Below are 16,591 nucleotides of genomic sequence, written 5' to 3'. Positions count from 1 at the left end.
GTTTGCCATTTAATCCCCACATCCTCTGTTTGTTGGCTGATGCCAAACGGTAGCTGTTACATGACATACGGTACGGCTCTATCTTATCATACCCACTCTACAACATATGTTCACTAAACGCCTAATGGAGTTATTATAATTCAAACATTTTCCTAAAATCCGAATCGTTTATGCAAACGCTAAAGCGCAAACACAGCGTGTGCTTTTTTTGTTGCGAAAATAATATTAATCTGTATCAATGAACCGTGAATGTAATGAACGAACAATGGGAGCGTCTTAAGGAATCATTCGGTCGCCGTCCGGCCGGCTAATTTCGCGCCCTTTCACCTGTCAATCACACGTCACAGCGCGCGTAAACGACAGCGAGAAACTGGTATTAGCCTTAAACGAAAACGTACGTACAGCTATGTAAATTACGTTTTATTACACGAAATAAGAAACGAAGCCTGTGATTTAGTTAGCGGGTGATAGGGAAATGAGTAAAATTATCTGTGAAAGTACGCGGCCATTAAAGTTTTCGCGCGTTAATATGTCAATGTGACGTTTAGTTTCGCGCGCAAACTTGCCGCCGCGTTCGGCTCCGTCGCCCAGGCATTTCTGCGCGTCCGATTAAATTTTAAGCGAGATTAATAACGAGAATGAAACAATTATGTTGACAATATAGCTTAATGTGGGACGTTTTGACAGACGAATGGCGTTCCCGGACGTCCAAAACACTTATAATCGTGCGGTTTACAAAACCATAAATAAGTATCGTTTTTTTTCTTAATGGCATCATTGCGTGTTGGCATGCAATACGTTTCTAGTTAAAATGCAAGGTTTTTGCAAGATTTACGTAATTTTTTTAACATTTTTAGTTGGTATTTTCCATTTAACGCATTAGAAATGTTTTAAATTAGCGTTATAATTTATTTGCTGTAAACTGGTCGGTTATTAATACTAGGCATTACTGGTTGAATATTTTTTCTGCGGACGCGTTAAAGTAATTTATCGTGTAGGTTTAGAGTTGCGTATTGTTTTCCTTGAAAAATGAAAATGTTATTCGCTTAGAAAACTTGAGGAAGCAAGTAATAAAATTCCTCTCTGAGATAGCTACGTGATTAATTAAATAGGGGAACAGAGAAAGCCACACCTAAGTAAATACTCTTTCAGATACGGTGAATTACCTACATACGTAAAAGCTGCAATATATATTATAAATAATTACTTGATTAATTTCTAATCGACTTCCTTGAAACCTTTTATATTATTTGTGCTCAAGATTATTTTCCCCGTTTAAAAACAAGGGAATAATAATGATAATTAACTAAGACCAAGAACAATAATCCAGCTTCAAGGGCATTAAAACCTCCTTATTACATAACAACTTTTTAATATCAACGTCCTAATATTCAAATATAGAACGACTTTTTTTTTAAACAGCCCGCTGTGTACATACCTCGCGTCTGCCGTCACTTTGCTCAGTTCGAGTGCGCCACTGGTCAGCGTAACATGTGTCAAACATCACTTACAGATGTCAACACATCGCTAAAAGCTCTGATAATATGATAAAATAACATGGTGGTCTGTTTGTAGAGTTGACCTATGAAAGATGGCTCTATTTAGGTTAGCTTCTGTTTTATGGTGGGTAATAAATAAATAAAGTAGTGGGATTTAGAGATAAGTACCTAAGCTTTCCATTGGAGAAATAATGTTAGGTTTCGTTTTGGTAGCTCTAGCTTCCTGAATTTAAGTAACTGAATAAAATACATACGTAGGTAACTAATTATAGTTTCAAAACTAAAGAGTTTGATAAACACCCTTTACAATTATTAAAATAATTTCATCTTTATCGACATAAGACTTTTTATTCTGCCACTGCATGCAGACATGCCTCTCTATTTGCGATACGAAATGAGCGTTAATCACTACACTTCTTCATGGCGGATTGGCGATTTCAGAGTTTTAAGCCCAGGTTTCCTTGCGATGTTTGTTGTCTATGTTTTCTTACGCCTTTATTCAGTCGTTAGTGACCAAGATATAAATATAGTGGCTAAGAAAGTAGATAAGTATAAAAGAAGTTAGAAATAGTAACATTGGCAGGCACTTGAGGGGCTGGAGCCCCACTAAGCGATTTTAATTTCGTTTTAGGTCCTTCATCTTATCAGTTCAGTACTGATCAGTGGCAGTATCAAACTGCAAATTGACACGAGTCAATATTGTAAAAATAAATTATGATTACATTCTTTGCATGTAAATAATAATATGGAAGCAGGTACATCCATCCTCAAAGACACACGCACGACTTATAAAAGACATATGATGCGATAACGTGGCCAGTATTTTTTATTGTTTCTATTCTATGAATCTAGATAGTCGTAGTATTAAGGCCTGTGGAACACTTAAATTGAAGAAAATATATTTCTATAAGTTAAATTGAAGAAAGTATAACCTATTAGGTTTTTTTGTAAATAAATACAAAAGGAAAGGTTTGTTTGTTTTACTAGGATAGTTTTTCATATGTATTGTAAATATGTTAATATCTATGTAAAAATAAAACCGGCCAAGTGCGAGTCGGACTCGTGCACGAAGGGTTCCGTAAATTACAGTTAAATCAACCTATCTCAAAAACTATAAGAGATACTTTGATCAAACCAAAAATCGTTGAAAGAGTTAATTAGTATGCATCACCTCTATTTTTTTTAGAATTTTATACCCCGTAGTTATAAAAATAGAGGGGGGGGGGACATACTTTTTACGACTTTGAGAGCTGATATCTCAAAAACCGTTTACTTTAAGAAAAATGTTTTTTAGAAAACTTTATATCATTTTAAAAGACCTTTCCATTGATACCCCACACGGGTAGGTACATCGAAAAAAAAAATTTCATCCCTCAGTTACATGTATGGGGGGCCCCACCCCCAATTCTTTTTTTTACTATTTAGTGTCATATTTTTGTAGCGGTTCATACAACACATATTCCCATCAAATTTCATCACTGTACTACTTATAGTTTCCGAGTAAATCGGCTGTGACAGACGGACAGACGGACAGACGGACAGACGGACATGACGAAACTATAAGGGTTCCGTTTTTGCCATTTTGGCTACGGAACCCTAAAAAGGGTCGCTAATATTGTGAAGGCCTAAGCTACGTTGAAATAAGTGGGCGGATGCATGGATATATGGATTTTCGTAATAATTACTAAATGGATGATGAATCTTGATAGTGATATAGATCATACACCAGAATCTTTACATCTAAATAACAAAGTAATTACTGCAAGACGCGGTTTAAGCACGGGGTACTACCATAAAATAGGTATGTTTAGTCCAGAGTCACGGGATCTTCTTTAAATAAAGATCCCATTCAACTCAACTAACGTCACTTACAGAGATAATTTCAGATTGCTTGGGCCAAGATAACTTAGTTTCCTCATGTTCCAGTCAGCTACAATTTCCCCAAAAATGTATGCCAGTCTGTATTTCAGAGCTTAGTTGAAAATGTTAGTTACAGTAGTATTTAGTGTTAAAAGTCCATAATAAGATTACTGTTAAATCAGTATAATTCGACATACACACATAATTATGCACACTTTTCCTTTACCTACTCTCATAGCCCGATGGGACGGCAATCCGACACCACCGGAGAGAGATCAGGCGCAGAACCGACGAGCTTAACGAGCTCTCCAAATCACGAGAGTGCACAGTCAACTTCAGGTCAATGGTAACAGTTTTTAACCCCCGACGCAAAAACGACGGGGTGTTATAAGTTTGACGTGTCTGTGTGTGTGTGTGTGTGTGTGTGTGTGTGTGTGTGTGTGTGTGTGTGTGTGTGTATGTGGCATAGTAGCTCCCAAACGGATGATCCGATTGTAATGCGGTTTTTTTTGTTTAAAAGGTATGACAGTCGGGAGTGTTCTTAGCTATGTTTGGTGGAAATCGGTTCAGGTCTTCAAGGTCATCAGCTCGTTTGCTAGATGTGATAGAGGAATGTTACACGCTCAGTTTACTTGCAAGTATATGTAGGATCTGAAATTTGAAACACCAATGTCTTTTGGAACCACTGAGCTGGTCTGCTGTTAGGGCACGAAGGTAGGAGACGTAACCCTGAACTGCCTTTTAGTAAACCCATCGATTTTGGGCTCGTAGAATTTGTCTTGACGAGTTCTCTTCATGTTTCTGATTGACGAGAACCTGATGCTGGAAATGGGATGTGGCGGATGTGGAAACCCTGAAATGCCGGAATGAAACGGATAAACCGATTTATATTTTTGCTGAAAATCTAGAATGTCCAAATGTTTCTCAATCTGTGCGATTCTCCCAGAGCCAGTTTGTCATGAGGATTGTTAAACAGCTTCCTTTGGCCGAGATCGCATATAGCGACCCCATCTTAAGATAAAATAAATTAAATGAAAGAAGGAAAAATTAAGGAGCTCCTTTAAAAAGCATGAAATAAAATAAAATTATAAATTTAAAAAAACCCCCGACCCAAAAAAGTACGCAATCATTATGACAAAAGGTTAAAAACGCTAAACCCTATAAAAAGCAAAAAATAACTTTTAACACTACGTAAACTAAATTTTGACGTGTCGGGGGACCGCTTTTTACCTTCATAAATACTTACATAAATCAAATGATACCTACCTAATTACAACATTCGTTAAAAAAAAAAAACACGTATCTAAAGTAATGAATTAGAGCGGTCCCCCGACACGAAAAAATTTAGTTTACGTAGTGTTAAAAGTTATTTTTTGCTTTTTATAGGGTTTAGCGTTTTTAACCTTTTGTCATAATGATTGCGTACTTTTTTGGGTCGGGGGTTTTTTTAAATTTATAATTTTATATTAGGAAAATCGTACTTATTACTATTGATTTAAGGTGCATGACAGTTACCACTGATGTGCAGTCTACCGTACCAACATCTAGATCCATGAAGGAATTTCAGCCCAAGGAATGAAACCCAAGAAAATATCCTAAATAATGAATTGTACAAGTACATAAAATAGTATAAAACACAGAATACAATCGGACATGAAAGAAAATGTTGCATTGTCTTCGTGCTGTAACGCAATAACGGGTTTTCATGATTTTTGCTTACAGCCGGTTTTGAAGTGAATAAATTCTTATCTAATAATAGGTAGGTTTTACAAATGTAAAAGTATTGAACCGACTTAAACAAAATTGGTAGGTACCAAAATCCTGGGACCTACGAAAAGATAGGCTTTTACCCGGTTGCGAAAAGTGGTTCTCCCGGGGACGCAGGTGAAATCGCGGGGATCAGCTTGTATGTATGGGTACCTAATTCATGCAAGATGGACGAAAATAGTTTTTAAACTTTGCGGTGTCGTAGATGACTAGATTCTCGAAGCTTAGAGTAAGAGTAAAAATCGAGACAGTAACATTGGTTGACATCCAAAGAAAAAGCGTAAGTTGCCTACAAATGCCTAACTTGAATAACTTTTCGAGCATAGGTTCCTCTGCCTATACGAGAAAACTATGGTGATGAAGTTTTCTTAAGCAAAAATGGAAGTACCTATCTACTTAATCTACGTTTACAGATGCTACAGAAAACGTTATTTATTTCCCTCAAGAGATTGGGAATTCAAATAATCAATACAAGCTTTCTAACATGGAGGACTGGCAACTGGCATTATTATTGAGTTCAATATCATTAAATGCAGTAACGCAACGTTACACAACGCACTGAAACGTTATCATGCCTTAGATAACTATCAAACCATCATCGTATGAACATGTTTAACATAAACCAGGGGTAGCAACCGCCCACCTCGAGACCAACAGATTTATCGATCAATTTGTAACAAAACATCTAATAAATCAATCGGCACACACATCTTCACGTGTTCATAAATCTTTGAAGATTTACTTTATGTAACACGACCAAGTTTTGATGGCCCTATGATTGACTACGAACCTTCGCGGACAGGTGTCATTACAACTGGCGACCTAACTGCCGCTGAAAAAACATTTACTTCAAAAATAGAATTCGGATTCCCGCGCTTAATTGCGGGCCCGCCAATGAGCGTGAGTTGCGTGCGAGTGGGAAAACTTGAATGTAGAACGAGATGGACGGTTGTTCGTGGCAGTCTCCGCCCAGTTAACAACATGGCGGCGGTGTTGATTGGCGGAGCGCGCGCCTCCTCCGGGAAAGCCGCGAGGGGAAATATGGGCGGCGAGAAAAGTCGCCACCACAGAAATGCCATGTTTAATTAGTATAAGTAAGTTAAACGCGCATTCAATGTGCTGAGTTATGACTGATTTACCTTAATAGGTCAATTAAGGATTCGTCTGAGATTAGGCTTTGCACGTCTTTGTAAACTCGTACTTACACGGGTTTCTACCAAGGTTGCGGTCGTGGTTTTAAAATTTTAATGTACACACGCGAGTCATGTTTAAATAGTTTGATTTATTAATGTCGTAATTAAGTAGCAGCTTTATTTTAAATTTCGTGGAGTGGAATACTCGTGGGACCTTACCTAAGTACAATTTACCTACATTTTAGGATAGGTTTGAATGTAGGTACATAGACACTGTTTTGCGACTTCAACTGTGTAGAGTTAGGTTTCTAATAGTAGGTACCTATACCGACGATGCAAAAAAAGGGGTGTTATGGGTTTGACTTTGTAGCACCGTAGCTCTTAAACGGATGAACCTATTTGAATGCATTATTTAGATGAAAGCTGGTAGGTACACTAACAGTCTAATATGCTAACTACATTTTGAAAAAACTCAAACACTAGGACATGTCTGGCTAATAAAACTTGTAACATAAAAGGCAGAAAGACGTCAAAAATCAATCATTTTAAATGGTACACATGAATCATTCTTCTAACTGACTGCCCCCTATACCTACAAAGATAAATAATGGTATGTTACGAAATAAGGGTATGTACCCACCAATTTATTCGTAATTAGTTCGCACTAATTACTGTACGTAAGTAGAAGTAAGTACCTAACATTAGTGCAGCCAGGTTTAACTATGGTCGCGATCTCATCTATTGGAAAAGAGTATGCGGGTCGACACATTAAGTAGCTAGGTACAGAAAAATTGACATAGAATATTTTCCTCGATATCATCATCTGCCTAAACTTTAACTATGTTGGAGTCGACTTCCAGTCTAATCTGGATGCAACTGAGTAGGTACCAATGTTTTACATAGAGCAATTGTCTATCTGACCTCCTCACCTGAGCAATGCGGTACTCTTTGGTAAGTGGTTGTAAGGTTTTCTGGCTTTTGATTACCTGTAACTGCTGACTGCCAAAGATGTTAAAATGACAGCCGAGACCCATCAATTACACGTGCCTTCCGAAACACGGAGGAACCAATCACGTCGAGATATTTTCTTCACGATACCTATAGGTACTTAAGTACGTAAATCAGATAGTTCTAAAGTTAGTTAAAAAGCTATACCTACCTAGTTAACTTCAAATAAACAGATAAGGATTGACTACATCAACCGTTGTTTAACACTTTGATTAATCAACCCTTGCGGCTATTCTTATGCAGCCAGGAGTTCCGTAATAGTTATTAGATAAGTAGGTAAGTATGTAAGTGCAAAAATTCACTAACTGCAGCCAATTTTATACTGTAACACCCGTTAAAATATTGGGGAAAGAAAATAAAATTATATGAACGTGAAACATACCTGTGTTTGCTTTCAGGGAAATCACTCTTGCATAGGCCGGATGCAGTGCCATTGAAGAGTGGGTATACAAACCCACTCTTTAATTTAGCGTGATTTCTATGTGTTTTTGCAGGGAAAAAGAAATGGCGAAACAAACTCACACTCACAAATTAGGAAATAAAGTTTTTCAGGAGTATTTTCAGAGTATATAATAGTTATTTGTTATACAAGAGTGCAAAGTTAGAATCCTGAGCGATAGCGAGGGAACAAAAAAACACAACGTGAAAAATCTTTGCACTCGAATGCAACACGTAACTTGTCATCCCACCATCGAGGAAATTACTAAATGTCAAAAAAGAAAATGGCGCGCACGAAAAATTACAAAGATGTACCTATTAAAGTTTTTTTTATTTAAAAACTAGTTTAAAAATAAAATAAGGTTAAAAATCGATCTAAAAACAATAATAAAAATTACTTAATTCGTTAAATCATTATTTTAAGCAGTGGTTTATTTGTTTACTATGTATTTCTTTAAAAAAGTCTTATCAAAGATTGTTACAAATGGAGTATTGCACACGATGTTCTAAATTCAAATCACTTTGCCGCTCTAGAGGATAAAAACAGCTTTTGCACTGTTTTGCACTCAGATATCGAACAGCAAAACTATTCTTTCCGAGATCGTGGGATGAAAATATAGTTTCTTAACTCTTTACTCCCGTTTTCTTGACGAATTTCTTAAAATATCAATACCAGACATCAAATCTTAGCTACGTCCGATGTCCCTACATACCCATACCTATTGAACAAGCATCCATTATATCTATGCCCTTATGTCGACGGCTCCTAAGTATACTGAGTCAACTAACAAATTTTGCGAATTGCTTTTTTGTTGTGTATTTACAATATTCTTATTGTTATTTGTGTTAATACACAAAAATGTGCAATTCGCAAAATTTGTTAGTTGACTCAGTATACTTAGGAGCCGTCGATGTAGAACCCTTAGTGTTCAAGGTTTAGGTACTCAAAACTCATCTATTTTAAACAATTCCGCTGCAATACCATCATAGACCATAGGCTAATCAATAGCACTTTTTCACGTCCATAAATATTTAGAATGAAATGCACCTCCAAAAACGCCCTCCTTTTACCACCCCCTAGTGTTATGACTGGAAAGAAGAAGCGATGATGAAGAAACTTCCCAGCAGCTGTCTATGAAAATTTATTATTTAATTACAAAAAAATAGTAATTTGGTTTTACAAAACATACTTAATTAACATCCTTGGCAGTCGTTACGGGTAGCCAGAAGCCAGTAAGTCTGACGCCAGTCTTACCAAGGAGTATCGGGTTGCCCGGGTAACTGGATTGAGGGGGTCAGATAGGCAGTCGCCTTGTAAAGCACTGGTACTCAGCTGCATCCGGCTAGACTAGAAATCGACCTCAACATATACTTAGTTGGGAAAAACCTCGGGAGATGATGATGAACATATAATTAACATAATTACAGCAAATTAAAAAATTCTTTAACAGATTACGAACATAAGCTAAGAATATTTTCTTTTCAACACAACCAAATCGCCTGAAGACTAAATTAGGATATTGTGCAATACAGTCGACATGATTAATTCTTTTTAAACCAGTTTTGCGGACCGGTTGCAGACCACGGGCCGATCATTGATCCTAAGATATCTGCCTCTAATATTATAAATACTATACGTGTAAAGGAACGTGTATTCATTAACTGTGTTAATCTTTATCGTATAGATAACAGAAGTGATTTATTGGTGCCAAACGCTAGTAGTTTTGTTATTTTTGGACGATGTTGTGTTGATTTCAAAAGTGCAGAAAGTAGGTTACAGTCCTAACTTTGGTATAAGATCTTCTTGCCCTGTCCCTAATTGCCGTTACACTAGAATAAGAATAATTTATTATTTATAAATTACATGCCATTGTTTTGATTACTGAAGCTCATTCGTTGTCAATTTTACAATTCATGTACAGATTTTGAGGTAATAAAGAGGAGACATGATTTCAAACTATACATTAATACACAAATCATATGCTCATCCGTTACCATAAATCACATACCTATAAAAAAAACAGAAACAAAAACAGTAAGGCTTGCAGTTGGGTCTCAAAAGAATGTTGCTAACATTGTAGGTTAAGTAGTACTTTAATAAATAAATACATGTAGTGTAAAAATCAAAATACCTTTTATCGTTATTACTAACGCCATTACCTTGATGTTACAAACGCCTGATGAAAGTGACAGAGCAATAATTGCATTCGCTACTGCAATTTCTACTTGCTACCATTCACATACTTGTTACTTGCTTTGCAATATTCTACAGTATCGAAGACATAAATATAATATTTGCTTTCTCCTGTAGAGGGATGAAAAGGGATAAGAATGAAAACATCTTAACTACTATACCTAGGTACTACTAACTAAACTAGGTAATATTGTAAGCCGACGAATTTGTTGGTTTGCTTGAGCACGCTAATGTCAAGAACTCAGGTCCTATGTGAATAATTGTTTCAGTCTTACACAGCTTAGTTCTCGAAGGCTGTAGGATAGCTACAGGCTTTTATCCGGGTGCAGGATGTAGTTCGCACAAGACGCGATCAAAACCTTGGACGAAAGATAGTGTCTAAATAAGTTGCATATAGTTCTAAATTGAGAAAGTTAAACATAAAATAAACTAGGATTTTACTAGCATCGTTCATTTGTTTTAGCATTATTTCTAACTGAGACGCCATTGTAGACATAAACCTTTTTAAACTTAACATACCAGTTGCGCAATTTTTGCCTTTTTTCTATGTGACAGCTAACATTAACTATAATAACAGTACCTACATATGTCCTAGCAATTTATTTTTATCTTCACCTAGTTTATTGGAAAACTCATTAGCATGACACGAAAGCCTACTAACGATATGTCGCAGTCACTTCGCCCTTTCAGTCCAATGACCATTTGTCTAAGCGACGGCCGATAACATCGAACATTAGATTAATTCACATTGTCACACGTTTGTGTGCTGTTTTGTATTGTGACCGAATAGCCAGATGGTGTAGAATTTATGCATAGGTTTGATGTTAAAAGGAGAATGATGATTGTGGTCTACTTTTTAACGAGGGAACTGCAGGTGGGCCCCCACTTGACAGGTTCCTAGTGTCAAAGTTTTCTCTCATTGGCTTGACGGCCTTTGAAATGGAATTTTATCAATGGTCTACTAATTGTCGGAAGCTTTACGTAGTGTACCGAGCACGGAGGTTTAACACCACCAACTATCTCACTGTGAGCTGCTGTGTGATTTTTTCTAAAGACCTAAAAGCAATTTCGGCCTGACACATGAATCGGCTAGTCTAGTGGGGCTTCTTTCTCTACTTACCTTCCTAATTTACACGTGAACTATATACCAGAGTCTAAGTGCGTTTATTTTGTAGGGTTTAAGGAATAGATAGATTAAAAGTTTTACTGCTATCCCATATAATATTTAGTTTCATAATCTTGGTAATACTGCAAAGATTGATATTGTAGAAATGCAATTTGCAGTGTCATTCTTAAAGTATTTTTTACCAACAACAACGATCAACGTTCATTTACTCTATCTAAAACCAACCTTATGTTATTTTAAATTAAACAAAATCACAGCCAATCTTCACAAATGATTCTATTGGCTACAAAAAAGCGTATTGGCGAAATGCTAAGCTGTATAGAATAAACAAACTATTATAAACAGCACATGTTACCACCTACAGCGACTGAAAATAGAAGGTGATTCATAAATCAATCTGTTTTACCCAATTTTGACAGTTCTCGACGCCATCTTGAATCGGTGGCGTCCTATTCACTTGTGTGGTCTCGCACTAGCAATGACAAAAATACTCGAAAGCCAAAATATATAAAAAAGATTTAAAGAAAAGATAGTTTTATTCAAAGATTTTTTGTTATAATACAATCATGAATAGTCTTAAAAAGGACTGCCCGTATGATGTAGGCACCTATAACGGTAGAAAAGTTATCAATTTGCTGGATAGTCATCGACAACCTTTTGTCCTATTGTTTTCAGCACTGGAATCTTTCAGTTTTATGAGAATTTCATAGCCTCCTCATACCACAATCCTCCTGACTAAAAGTACTGAATGTTTTATTATGAAACCGTGAACTAAGAATGTTGTAAAGATCAAAACAGTTTAAGCAATCAATGAGGACAGTTAACACACACCTTCAATGATAAATGGGTTATCTAACACAATGTAAGTATTCTTCAAATTGATCCAACTGGTTCGTAGGTTACGACATACAAATAGCAAACAAACTCCTCTGCTCTGCGAAACTTGGAATTCAGTGGCCTCTAAAACCTAGTAACATACAAAAATAAACTTTCAACCTATAATCCGAAAAATGTTAACAGCCAACAAACGTCACATAGCCATTAATGCACTATGCTTTAACCGTATCAGTAGAATCAAACGGTTGCATTCTCACATTCTCACCAGAGCTATGCAACTATGCAGGTGCACTAGGCTTCAGGTGTTGCAATGTAGTACGTAATTGCATTTTGTAAATTCCTTGATCAAATGCTGATAGAGTGGGCTTTGGAAGAGTGGACGTAAAGTTGACAGTTGTTATGCTTTTATGTTTTATAATTCAGTTTTCATTACACACGGACATGTTTTTGGGTAGCTACGTCGCCCATGTTATAAGTATTTATTCATTTACTAGCCGTTTTCCCGCGGTTTCACCCGCGTCCCGTGGTAACTACTGCCCCGTACCGGGAGAAAATATAGCCTATGTTACTCGTGGATAATGTAGCTTTCGAATGGTGAAAGAATTTTTAAAAACTGTCCAGTAGTTTTTGAGCCTATTCATTACAACCAAACAAACAAACAAAGTTTTCCTCTTTATACCTAATATTAGTATAGATTTAGGTATGTAACATGGAAAACTTACAGCTAAAATGACATATAAGTAGGTTAATCTTCATCAATTCTTCCTTGCTGAGCCACAACCTTTAAACTGTAAAGCTGCGTCTAGAGAGCACGAGCGGAGCATGAGCCGAACACAATTCGTCTTGTGTGGACCAACTTTCAAGCCTCTAACGAGCACGCTGCGAGCATTTCGTTCGTGCTCGGCTGCGTTCCGCCTGCTGTCGGTTTTTCACGAACACAAAGGGATTGTACGTCCACACTTGACGCCGCGAACGACAAGCCGAGTACGGCTCCGCTTGTGCTTCGCTCGTGCTCGGTTCGTCTAGCGTAGACCCGCCTTAAGAAAACTATGTAAATACAATTAAATCAATTTTATCCAAAAGCACTGTTGACAACGCCTACTTATTGTTTTTTTATCATTTATCCAATTGAGTACTTTTCCAAAACCAACCGTAGCAAAAATAGGACATCATAATCTCGTAACAATGAACGCGGACCCAATAATTTCTAACATAAACAAAGTACCTTTAAGATGGCTTTAAAAACACCTTCAAGCTATCCAGTAGTAGTAGTTACATACGTAAGAATAATAAAAAGCAGATAAGTGAACTACGAGTAAGTATGTATGCGGATACGAGTCTCCGGAAGATGGCGTGCTAAGCTACGGCTGTCGCCAGGGTGGGGTGCGAATTTGCGCGGGAAAGTCACTTGCCAAACTGCATTTTTTAAACAGTTTGAATAATTGAAAAAATAATATTAAAAAAAATCTAAAACCTATTATGATTTTTTTAAGTTACTAGATTAGGTAAATGCAAAAATAAATAACTACTAGATTATGTAATATAAAAATCATACAGTGTGATATTTATCAGCCTTTTGATTATTTGTGGTGTTGTTTATTGTGGTGGCAATACAATTATATTAAATTAAATTAATGACTCCATTTATATATCTAATCACTAGCTAGCTTTTCGAGGGATTTCCCTTGAATACTACTGAAATAATTGTTTCAAGTTCCTGAATAATGACTTTCCGAGTGAAAACACATAGGTATAGGTGGTATCTTCAAAATTGGTTGGGCCGTTTTTACAATGAAAGATAACTGACGGGAGTTACTTTCGAATAATTTTAATAACTTTTCAATGTTTTAACGACGGTTATAAAGGGTACTGTCTCGCCAAACAATGTTTTGAAATCCTTTCTCTTATTGTTTTTACCTTTTTTCTTTATACAACCAACAAGTTTTTTGCTTGATGACTGATTTGAAAGCTTATTTATCATATTAGACAACTTGTGAAAGTAATTTTGCATGCTGAATTTTCATAGTAAATTATTGAATTATGTACGAAGAAACATTGACTTGAAACATGCTTAATAAAATACAGCTATGTATAAATTCGACATATCGAATTTTGTTTTCAATATAAACTTCTTCATAAAAAAAAATATGCGGGTGTCCTGTGGGTGCAGCGTGAGGGAGTATCAGACTCTGATGACTAAAACCCACCATGTTCCTTCTTAAGCCCTTCATGTACCAGGGCCACGGCAACTCTTGCGAACAATCCCGCTGCCCCGGCAGCTACACACATAACTTTAAAAGTAGTACCAAATTAGAACTAACAAAAAGAAGAAAAAAAAAGAAAATAAATACAGAACTACTTTCTATTAACTTGGACCGCGCGACGAACAAACGGACACATGTTTTTGTTCGAGTAGAAATTACGTCAGCTTTAATGGCAGTACACAGTAAATAAGCAAAAGGTCCGTTGCAATTGAAAACATAGTAAATTGTGAAATAATAATCGGCATAGAAAATCGCAGTGGCGTGCACTTGGAAAGGCCTATGTCCAGCAGTGGACTGCGAATGGCTGATAATGATGATAGAAAATCTCGCAAAAGTATTGTGGATTTAGAGAAGTCATGCCATCCTTGTAATAATGGCGTCCAGACCAATTATCGGCCACGGAGTCTGTTCTCCTAAAGAAGATCTGCTTAGGAGTTAGTGCACAAGCATTTGCACGATGGGACGGCAATCCTACACGACTAGAAAGAGGTTGAACGCAAGACCAACATATGCGTGTTGTCCTAGGGACAGGTGTGTCAGTAACCTACTTCCAGACTTCGAGCTGCTGTAGGTACTAACAAACCGTGACTGGCAATCGATCTAGAAGGAAATCTTATTGCTCTTTTCTTTTCAAATAATATAATTTAATTTCACTCCAATCCTCTTTCACCCTCTTCCTAATTATTGTTTTTTTAGGAAAAGGGGGTTGTTTGTGCAGTTTATAACGTACTAAACGTACTTGTCCTTCTGCCATGCCTGTGTTGTGGTGACCACATAACTGTAGATCTACATTCGCGGATCAATTATTTAACGACTGAATTATTTGCATATTTCTGCGATCGCTGTGCATTTTGGTGTGAATCGAGATTATTATCAGAGCGTTAGATGAGATAATTTGGAACTTGAAAAGAATGTTAATTTCCTGATATTGTGTAATTCTGATGTTATGCAGGTCAGTGAGACAGGAAGAATTTTATAGGAGAGTCAATTTGAAGAGGATTGTAGGGTGTTCAGGAAGAATTATGTAAGAAACAAAAACCACATATTGATGCAGTTGGCCAAAAATGATGTCCGAAGATATTTGGTTTCATTCCGCATATTCGCCAGTACTTACAGTTCTTTACCAATTAGTAGTTAAAATAATAAGCCTTAGAAGTTATTTTGAAGATAGGTCTGCTTCTCACTCATCATCATAGTCATAGTTAGTTCAATATTTTTGGTACCTAAGTCCATAATTTGCGCAAATCATGCGATAATTAAAAAAAAATGGCTTGTACTAAAAAGATGCAACGAAAGCAGGTCACATGCACAACATAAATTCCAAGATGCTTCGAAAAACGAAAGGTTCTCAATAGGCATCTTTGCCCAGCAGTGGGGCAGACAGGTCCAACCAGAATACCTTAAGGTCTTAATTAAAAACATTTGTAAGTAAAAGTAACTTCTTTTTGTCTTCCAGTTAGCGACTACATTCACATTTTGGAAACCGCAACGATTTTATGTAACTTTTGTGCCAATTATTGGTGACCATAAGCAGATCGTTATGGTGGGTCTGCTTGTTAAAAAAACATGAGAGGTTTATCAAGATATTGAGAATTATGTAAGGGAACTTAAAGAGATTCACACACTGCAGACTAAAGTATCGGCCCAGAGATGACCCAACGGTTGATTGACCGATTATTTTGGAGGTAAGGTCATCCATGTAAAACCCTGGTGCACTGGTAGCCGACTCTAAACCAGAATAGGGCTGGGTAGATGATCCAAATAGAAGTAGAATAACGTAGAGAACAAGATGTAATAGATTGAAGTATAGAGGTGTAGTCAAACTTATGGAGTTAGAAGACAGATCAACTGAAAATATGAACTGTATTGAGCATTACAGAAGAACAAGCTTATATGACTGAATAATTGTCCCGATAGTCGTATATTTAGCCCAAGTTACAGTTTATAGTAATTAGAATGAGCTAATTAATATTTAAATAAGTAAACTAAAATGTACGCAATTAACCTATCTTCAGTTCTTATTGATAGCCAATTTGTAAGAAACTAATTTACCCCAGTAATCTTAGTGACACAAATAAGTAATTAAAAACCAAACCATAAAATAAAACAAACTGTCTCATAAACTCTTTTGATTCTTAATTCAACTGCCATACTTTCTATCGCCCATATAATAACTTAAAAAAAAGAATCGAGCACATATAGAAAAAAAAACACAAAATCTCTGGTATAACTTCTCCTTACCCGAATACTACAATCACACTACACTATGTTTAAATATACTATTGTATAAAAACCAAATGTTACGCTTACATTGCTGGCTCACTTCTTACTGTACCTACTTGTAATCAGTCGTTCTAAAACTGCAATGGATACAAAACAAGTCAGCATCATCGCATAAGATCTCAAATTCGATACCTTCGTGGTGCGAAGATCCTATCACTGAATGGAAAGGCAGTTTGTTCATT

General features: G+C 36.5%; 1 protein-coding gene across 1 annotated transcript in view; it reads right to left on the bottom strand.

Moving 5' to 3' along the window:
- The window catches only part of LOC110381946 (alanine--tRNA ligase, mitochondrial), a 317,119-nt gene that overhangs the window by 186,773 nt on the left and 113,755 nt on the right, over positions 1–16,591 (bottom strand). The gene's annotated exons all lie outside the window — the stretch shown is intronic.

Source organism: Helicoverpa armigera, chromosome 20 (genome assembly GCF_030705265.1).
Source record: "Helicoverpa armigera isolate CAAS_96S chromosome 20, ASM3070526v1, whole genome shotgun sequence".
NCBI classification, from domain to species: Eukaryota; Metazoa; Arthropoda; class Insecta; order Lepidoptera; family Noctuidae; genus Helicoverpa; species Helicoverpa armigera.
Note: the sequence above shows the minus strand (reverse complement) of the source record. Positions and strands in the feature narration are given on the sequence as shown.